Source organism: Colobus angolensis, unplaced genomic scaffold (assembly GCF_000951035.1).
Source record: "Colobus angolensis palliatus isolate OR3802 unplaced genomic scaffold, Cang.pa_1.0 Scaffold166, whole genome shotgun sequence".
Taxonomy (NCBI): Eukaryota; Metazoa; Chordata; class Mammalia; order Primates; family Cercopithecidae; genus Colobus; species Colobus angolensis.
The window spans coordinates 2862244-2873387 of NW_012114777.1; positions in this window are offsets into that span (position 1 = coordinate 2862244).

The following is an 11144-nucleotide window of genomic DNA, read 5'->3' on the forward strand; positions in this document are numbered from 1 at the left end:
TTATATAAATATTTGTATAGTAGGTATATATACTATGTGCCAGACACTGTGTTAGGTGCTTAAAAAAGCAAAACTCACTAACCTGTTTGTCTACTGAAAGAATTTGAAAGAACTGCCAAAAATAAATATGATAATTCTGTTCTAAGAGTTTTAACCTCAGTATGAGGTGCCAACAGATAGTGAATGAATGAATATGCTATCTGGGACTACAGTGAAGTTTCAGTATCTCTAAGAGCCACTTCACTCTCAAATATGATCAAAGGTTGCCCAAGTGTCTGGATTTAACATTGGGTAGCAGAAGGTTGAGCAGCAAGATTAATATATTTTAACTACTCCAGCTTCATTTCGAAGCTTCCCAGACACAGCCCCAACACAAAGCCACAAACATAGCACTATCAAAAGTATTTATCCTTTCTCCCCACAACTTATGCAACTGCAATTTTTCCACTTTGTTTTGGTGGCCCTGTTTTGCTCCCAGGTCTCCCAACCAAGTAAGCTTTTAGTCACACTCAACTTCTCTCTCCCCTTTCCTTCCTGAATTTAATAAGCTACCAACAAATCTGCCGCGACCCACTCCAACAAGAAGCCCTCCCTCGCCAACTACAGTTCAGACCTCTATTGTTACAGCTCCCTGTCTCCTGGGGAATTCCAGCTGCAGGCGTTCCTTGGGGGCCCCGTGGAAAACTGGAAAGGAACTGTTGAAGCCTTTCACTGCCTGTTTTCCTGACTCCCATGGTCAGGGAGGGAGGGAGAAAGGGAGGGAACCCACGGCAAGTGCTTTTTACCAGTTCAGTGCCGCCGAGAACCGGGGCTTTCCCACAGGGCCGGGCCAGGTTCTAGGCAGAGAAGCGTCTGCATTCCGAGGCGCAGTCTGGGCTGGAGCCTGTCACCACCCTTCAAATCCCTTTGAAGCTGGGCAAAAATCCTGCCAACGCCAAGCTTCAGAGCTCCTCCGCTTAAGCCGGGAGGGGCTGTTTCCTGCCTGCATTTCACAGCCTCTCACAGGAGGGAGGTGCAGCCATAATCATTTTACAGGACTCTCACTGTAGACACCAAAATCTAAAAACACAAGAAAAATAAGTTTTATACAAAATACCATATCAGATGGACCAAGACCTATTTAATGCTGAAAAATTATTCTACTAACTCAGAGACCTATGATCATAATATATATACACACACACACATATACACACACATATATATACACATATAAACTAGAGACCCTTTTTCCTTAAAGTCATATTAAACATCCTCAGTTTCTTAAATAGTTTCAGATCCTTCCCCACCTTCACTGTCCTTCTCTGAATGCAGTCTAGGTTGTTAATTTCTCTTAAAATATGATTCCCAGGAGGAAATGCAGGATATCTGATGGAGCCTTACCGGTGAGCTTTTTGTCCCCAAATTGCAGCGTTTTCATATATTGACCTGGCATAAAATCCTTACTTCTTTTTCACATGTATTGCTCCCAAGTCAGAGTCTTCTGTTCTGGACTAAAGGAATTGGGTTTGAAAGGTTTTTTTTTTTTTTTTTTTTTGTATTTTTGTTTTTTAGGGGAATTAGAGAACATTAGAATGAGTCTGTAGAAATTGCTGGTACATATTTTCAAATCATGAGTTATATAGCTCATTCATGGGCCATTAAATCAATTTAAGTAGGTCTCTGTTATGGACTAAATGTCCCCCAACTTCCAAATTCATATATTGAGGTTGTAATCCCCAATATGATGGCATTAAGATATGGGGTCTTTGGGAGGTAATTGGATCATGAGGGTAGAACCCTCATGAACGGTGTTAGTGCCCATATGAAAGAGACCCCAGAGAGCTCCCTTGCCTCTTCCACCATGGGAGGACTCAGTAAGAAAGTGCTATATTTCAACCAGGAAGCAGACCCTCACCAGACACTGAATCTTCTGGTGCCTTGATCTTGGATTTCCCAACCTCTGGAGCTGTGAGAAATAAATGTTTGTTGTTTAAGCCACCCCAGTCTATGGTATGTTTATTATATCAGCCTGAGCAGACTAAGACAGTCACACCCAGCTTTCTTTAAAAACTGAATACAGTAGAAAGTATCAGAGTGCATTGCACATATGAAAGACAAGTATTATTATGTAAAACTTATGTTTCAGATTTAGATACACAACTACGTGTGTGTATAGATTATGACCATAACTGAGTTTTGGTCAAAAAACTTAAAAACCACTGATCCAGTTCAATCAGGAAATGGCAGTGTTCTATAATGGATAAGCATTTGTTTGAAATGTAGAGTCAGAAAATCCCTGGTTTCTAGTCTGGGATCTCACCCTTAAGAACTGCATGACCCCAGGAGGTTATTTTCCTTCATTGAAACTCAGATCAGTTCCTCATCAATAAAATCAGATATCAACAGCACTTTCCTCAAAGAGTTATTGAGGAGAAACACATTATTACTCACTTCCTTTTACTGAGCACACGCCATGTACCAGGAAACATGGTGTCTTCACATGCACTATACTTCCGACCTTCACTACGACAACTCTCTGTATTGTCATCCATCAAATGAAGGAACTGAGGCAGTCTGGTCCAGATGTACATACTTAACCATTCCACTACACAGGCTCTAAGTACACCATGTCTCTACAAATACAAAGATGCATTTGAAGTACTTAACACAATCAGTACTTAGTGCTTAGTATGGACACAGAGGAGCCTTCAAAATTTAGCACCACTCTCAGGGCAGGCCCTCTGCAAGTTGAGGAATTCAAGCCAGAAGGTAGATTGATGCCCTGCTTCCTTCAGGAAAGTTTTTTGCTTATTCGGCTGTACTAAACAATGTGATGAAGTTTGTCATAATGTTCATTGACACTCTAACCAGAGCTCCATATCTTGTTTAGGCCAAGCAACAAGCAGTTTGCCAGCTCCCTGTCCATGAGAAGCGCTGTGTGAGATGACATTGTAATAACCATCACAGGCACCATGATTACTGTTAGTATGGTCTGGGACAGATTCAGGTCTCCTCTTTCACCATCCAAATCTCTTTATTACTCCATTGAAGACACACCTATGCAGGTGCTTCCGCTCACTCTCACCTGGTCAATTTCATCCTGCTGAAAGATTTTAGAATCTTTACGGTATCATCCAAATGCACCAACTATCCCTTCTGGCTTTATGTCACCTACACAGCTGCTGAGCGTGTCTTTTGTGCCTTCACACTGATAGCAGTGTTCATCAGGAAAGAGCCAAGATCAGGTCTGCTTTCCTTAGGACAATCCTGTGGCTCCCCTCAGTGGCTGCTCACCTCGTCCTTATTGTGTTTGCCTCTCTTTCCTAAACCCTCACAAACCCAGATGTTGACTTTTCACGGAGTAGGGGAAGGTGGAAATGGAGAGGAAGCACTAGGAAATGACCCGCTTTGAAGGCTCCATCTTGTGGCGCATGAGCATCAATGCAGCATCAATGCAGCACCAGTGCAGAGGGAGGAGGTGAGCTCTGGGAGGATCGCACTCCTGCAGAGGCGCTGAAGGAGCATCGGCAGAGCTCCCTTGATCTGGAAGGCAAATTTTTTTTTTTTATAATGTTTCCAGGTAAAATCAGACTGGCCTTATTCACTTTGTTCATCACTGCGAATAAATAAAACACTATACCTGCTTCATTAATGGTCCAGAAAAAAACATTTTTTTAATGAGCTACATGGATAAAGAGAATTTTTTAAAAGATTTTCTTCTCCGTTCATCATTCTAAATTTGAAATGAAAATTCCCTTTTCTTCCAGTTATAATCTGGAAATTATCTTTAAGAATTCCTTCACTTTAAATGGGCAGCTAAAATGGAGGCAATGTTGGGCTGGCGAAGCAGCTTCTTCATCATCTTAAAGGACCGATACTGATGTCCTGTCACTCGGGCTTGCTTCTCCCACACCAGGATCTCACCTCCTTCAGGTGGGGCTATGTTGCCTCTGCAGCTATGTAGATTTTTATTCCTTCTAGGATTCATGGCAGCGAGAGCCAAGGAGACATTTCTAGCACACGACCAGGCACAAGTCTTCAATGTGAGTTTAAATAGTCATGACTGAAAACTCTGAGTTGCAGTGCAGGAATCAGGCATACAGATGTAGGACTTACTGGTGTTGAGGAAGGGAAAGGAGAGAGTTGAAAGATGATGAAAGTAAGGCAGGTGAAAAGCAGTAGTCACTCAGGATACTAACTTAGAACTCATGATCAGAAAGGGCAAGTGCAAGACAAACAGTAGCATTATTTATTTGGCCAACACACATGCATCAGTGACAGGTTCTAAGAATCAAGAAAACAGTGAGGCCTGAATCCTGCCCAGCAGTGTGCTGTGGGGAGGGAGACAGATTTGGAAATCAGTGTCCCTAACACCCTTCTTGTGCAGTCTCTGAAAGAAGAGCAGGTGGAGGTGAGGTCTGGCAAGACTTCCCTGGGGTTGCTTCCTCTCAGGACAGAGGTCATTTTCTGACAGTTCTCTTCACTACCAATTTATAAACTCCAAAATTGTAGCATCTCAATCCTGCAATGCCTCTGAAATTTTGATTTATGATTTTAATTCTTTCTTAACCTTGAAACAACCTTAGAGCTGATTTAATAGAGCACCTTAATTGTACAGATGAGAAAAATATTGGCAGATAAGATGGAGTGTCTTCATACACAGCCTTTCTACCTGTCACACCACTGGCTATGACACTCGTGTCCAGGCTCATCTCGGGGTGAGACTGCTTTGAGGGCCAGAGTAATATAGAATTAAGTGTAGCAAACCACAGTTTACAGTTGAAAGACAGGCTGCTTCCTCAGTTGGAGGTCTACTCTTTACTGGAGGAAAGTAATTAAAGTTAAAAAAAAAAAAAAAGTATAGTCGGTATGTTAGTGATTAGTGAAACACCAAGACATTTAATCCCCTACACTTTTATTTAAGCTTTTATCTCTTTTAGATAACTTAAGGCTTACTAATTGAAGAACCTCTTAGGTCTCTCCCTCATTTCATCTTCTGTTGGCCGCATCCACAATGAGGACCTCATGGAGGGGCAGGAGATGCACCTGAATCCTGGTAAGTAATTTCTCCAGGAAACCCAGAGACAGGGCAGAAGTCCGGGCTCTTTACCTCAGAAGGACTGCTGCTGATCTTGGGAAAGCAGCATTTTTCCATACGTTCCTCCTAATATAAGTAGCAAGCTAACTGACTTCAAGGAAGTATGGCTAGTACTTAAATGTCACATTCAAATAAACTAACGCTATAATATAAACTCCCTGGATATATATCAAAACAACTTGCCTTCTTGCTGTCATGTAGATAATAACTATTGTATTTACAATTCATAAAGTGGGAAAGAAGATAAGGAAAATATCACTAAATTTGTATTTTTAATTCAAGTAACTAAGGAGGGTAGGGTTCAAATAGGCCTTGACCTGAATCTTTCTTTTTTAAAGAAACAGAGGGAGATGCTTTCCTTTTGGTCACGAACAGAATTTGAATCACATAAAACTTGTGCTCAGTCCTCTCCCAGCAACACAGCAGACTGAGCTGGCATCAAAGGGAGTGGATCAGGGGATAGGGGAGAGACCCCCCATCCAGAAGCAAGCAAGTAGAATTGTAGGTCACTTTTTGTTGACATTGTACTTGACCGATGGAAATCCCTAGGCTCCAGCAATGAAGATGAGACTGACAACCACGTGCAGGAGCTGTTGCCACGTGGATCCACAGAGATTTCAGACTTGGCCTGAAAACTGGGGTTTTAATGCCCAGGGGAGGACAGGAGATGAAGGAAGGAGGGAGTTGGAACCGAGTCACTGTCCAGATGTGCTAAGGGCTAGCCAGCCTGAAAAGTAAATTTCTAGTCTACAGGTGCTTTGTATTAAAAAGAAAAATAATTAGTTGCAAGAAGTCAAAATCTCACACTATACCATGTACAGGTATGAGTTATAATGCCAACAGGTACCTGAGAATTAAACAGAAAGATTGATCCAGGACAGTAGAATCCTGAAACCCTAGCAGAAGCAAACGAAAAACTTCCCTTAGTGCACAACCCAGGATGTATAGATCACCACAGAAGGCGTAGCTCTTACTGACAATAAATCAAAATTCAAAATTACATAATCAAAACTACACATGCAAGGACCATCAAAACCACATGAGGAACCACCGTGACACAGAGATGGGCAAGAATTAACATAGGTAGAAGTAGTGCTCAAGAGTGAGAGGAGGCTGGGAGCGGTGGCTCACACCTGTAATCCCAGCACTTTGGGAGGTCAAGGCAGATGGATCACTTGAAGTCAGGAGATCAAGACCAGCCTGGCCAACATGGTGAAACCCTGTCTCTACTAAAAATACAAAAATTAGTCAGGTGTGATGGTGGGCACCTGTAATCCCAGCTACTCAGGAGGCTGAGGCAGGAGAATCATTTGAACCTGGGAGGTGGAGGTTGCAGTGAGCCGAGATCACGCCACTGCATTCCAGTCTGGGTGAGACAGCGAGACTCCATCTTAAAAAAAAAAAAAAAGAGGAAATAGAAAACTCTGAAAGACACCATTAAAAAAGATAGTTTAAGCTTATTTTACAGATAAAGGAAAAAATATAAACAATAATGAAAGGCAAGACAGTATTTTAAAGCTTGAGGATATCTGGGGAAAATAAACCTGAAACAAAGAAATTTTAAAAAAGGTTTGGCCAGGCGCAGTGGCTCACGCCTGTAATCCCAAAACTCTGGGAGGCCGAGGCAGGTAGATCACAAGATCAGGAAATCAAGACTATCCTGGCTAACAGAATGACACCCCGTCTCTACTAAAAGTCCAAAAATTAGCCAGGCGCGGTGGCAGGTGTCTGTAATCCCAGCTACTTGGGAGGCTGAGGCAGGAGAATTTGAACCCGGTGGGTGGAGGTTGCTATGAGCTGAGATCAAGCCACTGCACTCCAGCCTGGGTGACAGAGCAAGACTCTGTCTCAAAACAAAACAAAACAAAACAAAAACTGGATTCATTGGATTTCCAGATTCAGTATGGAGTTATAGAGGGCTGGAAAGAGTGTCACACACACTCTTACAACAAGAAAAATGGTGGACAATAACAAATGAATAATTTATTTTATTTTATTATTTATTCTTTATTTTTAACTTTTATTTTAAGTTCAGGGGTATATGTGCAGGTTTTTTACATAGGTAAGTATGTGTCATGGGGATTTGTTGTACAGATTATTTCATCACCCAAGTACTAATCCTAGTACCCATTAGTTATTTTTCCTCATCTTCTCTCTCCTCCCACCCTCTGATAGGCCACCCTGTGTGTTGTTCCCCTCCCTGTGTCCATGCGTTCTTCATTTAGCTCCCACTTATAAGTAAGAACATGTGGCATTTGGTTTTCTGTTCCTGCATTAGTCTGCTAAGGATAATGGTCTCTAGCTCCATCCATGTTCCTGCAAAGGACATGATCTCGTTCCTTTTTATGGCTACGTAGTATTTCATGGTGTATATGTACCACATTTTCTTTATCCAGTCTATCATCGATGGGCATTTATGTTGATTTTATGTCTTTGCTATTGTGAATAGTGCTTCAGTGGACATACATGTGCATGTGTTTTTTTTTATAATAGAATGATTTATATTCCTGGAAATGGTATTTCTGCCTTTATGTCTTTAAGTAATTGCTACACTGTTTTCCACAGTGGTTAAACTAATTTGCTCTCCCACCAACCGTATATAAGCATTCCTTTTTCTCCATAACCTCACCAGCATCTGTTATTTTTTGACTTTTTAATGCTAGTCATATGAATGACTTTTTCACTGGAGAGCTGAGGTCACAAGAGCAAACAACTAACCAGAAATCTTCAGAGAAGATTTGTCTGTGGGGAGTAACAGGACCCAAATTTTTGCTTACCTGGAGCAGACGTAGATACCATTAGATGCCATATAAGCCAATAAGAAGATTCAGCTAGAAATTTTTGATGAATTGCTGAAGGCCCAGTGTGGAGACAAAACAAGAGTTGGAAGCCCCTGTGGCTGCAGACAGAGGAGGATTGCAGCAGTTCAACTCCACAACAGAGCTGAGAAGATCTTCACTGAGAAAATATAACGTAGGTCAGAAACTTGAATCTACACAAAGAAATGAAGAGCATATACATAGAAAATATAGAATTAAGATCAAATTTATTATTTTCTTATTGTAGTTACTTTTTATGTTTAAAGAAAATAGTAACAATATAGTCTTTATTGATAGCTATGTAAAAGTAAAATAGATGACAGCAATAGCACAAAGAATGGTAGAGAGGAATTGAGGATATGCTATAATAAGTTCCTTACACAATATGTCAATGGTGTACTATTGAGAGAACACGCAGGTTGTTTTTAAATGCAAATGATTACTTAAAAATTGCATGTGGACCCTAGGGCCACAACTTAGAAAAAAATTTAAGAGGTATAAATAACATCAAATAAAGGTAAAAGGGAATAATAAAAAATTTTCCAATAAACCCAGAGAACGCATTTAAAAAGGAAAAAATACAGAATAAATGGAACAAATAAAACAGCAAGATGGTAAATTGTAAATTTTATTCTAACCTTATTAATAACCACTCTAAATGTGACTAATCTAAATAAGCCAGTTTAAAGAAAAGGATTTGTCATACTGAGCCAGAAGAAAAAAATCAAGACCCAACCATATGTTGTCTACAAGAAACCAACTTTAAAATGAAGACATAGATAGAAGTAAAAAAATATGGAGAAATGTGTATCAAGCAAACACTAACCAAAAGAAAGCTGGAGTAACTATACTAATTTCAGGCAAAGTAGACTACAGCACAAGGAATATTATCAAAAATAAGCAGGAAAGTATCTAATGATAAAGCTATCCATTTTCCAAGAAAGTTTTCCCAGAAGAAAAACAATCCTAAATATGTTTACAACATATTAACAACAACAGACCTTCAAAATAAAAGAGACAAAACTTGATATATTTGAAGGTAGAATTAACAACAGAACTTCAAAATAAAAGAGGCAAAACTTGATATATTCAAATGCAGAATAAACAAATCCACAATTGTATTTAGATAAGTCAAGACTTCTCTCTTAGTAATTGGTAAAACAAATAGAAAATTATTAAGTGTATAGGTAACTTGAACAAACCTATCAACCCACCTAACCTAATGACATTTAGGAAACATACAACCCAACAACAACATCAACAACAGAGTACATGTTCTCCACAGCAGCACATGGAACAGTCACCGAGATGGACCATATTCTGAGCCATAAAAGAAACCCCGATAAATGTAAAAGAATAGAAGTCATGTAAAGTATGTTCTCAGACCATAACAGAATTAAACTAAGAAATCAGTAACAGAAAGAAATGGGGGAACCTCAAATATATGGAAATTAAACAACACACTTTTAAATAATACTAGGTCTACGAGGAAGTCCCAAGCAAAATTGGAAAGTATTTTGAACTGAATGCAAATAAAAACAAAATTTGCAAGTACAGCTAAAATAGTGCTCAGAGAGAATTTATGGCAATAAATGCTTATGTTAGGAAAGAACAAAGATCTAAAATCAGTACCCTAAGTTTCTATCTTAAGAAATTAGAAAAAGAATAGTAAGTTAAACCCAAAACAAGTAGAGAAATGAAATAAGGATGAGAACAGACATCAATGAAATTGAAAACAGGAAAACAATTGAGAAAACCAATGAAACCAAAAGCTGATTATTTGAAAAACTCATTAAAATTGATAAGCCTCTAGTGAGTCTGACCAAGAAGAAAAGAGAGCAGATATAAATAACAATACCAAGAATAAAAGAGGAGAACTTCATTTTCTGCCTCACCGACATCAAAGCAATAATAAGAGAATACAATAAACACCTGTATACCCTCCATAAATTCAACATCTTAGATGAAATAGGCCAATTTTCTAAAGGACATAAACCACCAAAACTCACTGAGAAGAAACAGAGAACTTGAATAACACTATGTCTATTAAAGAAATTGAATTGTAACTGAAAACCTTCCCACACAGGCATAGATGATTTCCTTGGTGAAATCTACCAATACTTAGGGAAGAAATAAGAACAAATCTATCAGTGTCCTCCCACAAATAAAAGAAGGGAAAACACTCCAAGTCATTTTGTGAGGCCAGAACTAATCTAATTTGAAACCAAAGACAGTAAAAGAAAATTGCAAACCGCTATTATATCAAACCATAGATATAAATTTCTTCAACAGATTGAGCCTAGCAATATATTAATAGAAAAAGGATTACACATCCTAATCCAGCAGGATTCATCCCAGAAATGTGAGGCTGCTTCTATTTTGAAAATCAAGTAATATAATTCATGATATTGAGAAACCAAGGAAGAAAACTCTTACAATCATCTCAATTGATTCTAAAGCCAGCATCTGACAACATTTAGCATTACTTCATAGTAAAAAGTCTCAGCAAACTAGAATTAGAAAGGAATGTCATTAATCTTATGAAAGACACTACATACTATATACATATATACATAAAACTATAAAATCTACAGCTAACCTCAGTGGTAAAAAATGGAATGCTTTCTCCATAAGGCGAGAACAAGGACAGGCTATCTTCTCTCACCACATTTGTTTGATACCATACTGGAATTCCTGTCCTTTTCACTAAGTAAAGAAAAAGAAATAAAAGTCACACAAAGAGAAAGGGAAGAAATAAAACTGTCCCATTCTCAATTGACATGATTGTTTAAAAAGACAATCCCAAGAATCTACAAAAACATCTCTCAGAACTAAAAAGTGAGTTTAACAAGGTCACAGGATACATGGCCAGTATAGAAGAGCCAATTGTCTTCCTACATATAGCAGTGACCAACTGAAATTTAAAATGCAAAAAACAATACAACCAAATGTAATAGCACCAAAATTGAAATACTTAAATACGTACTTAAATACTGAAATACTTAAATCTAACAAAATATGTACAGGATCTGTATACTGAAAAGTATAAAGCACTAATGAAAGAATTAAAGAAGATTTAAGTGAACAGTGAGATATGTTATATTTATGGATTGAAAGGCTCAATATTGTTAAGGCATCTATTTTGTCCAGTTGATGTATAGATTCAGTATATCAAAATCAAAATTCCAGCAAACTGTTTTGGAAATACAGACAAACTAATTCTAAAATGTATATGGAAAAGCAAA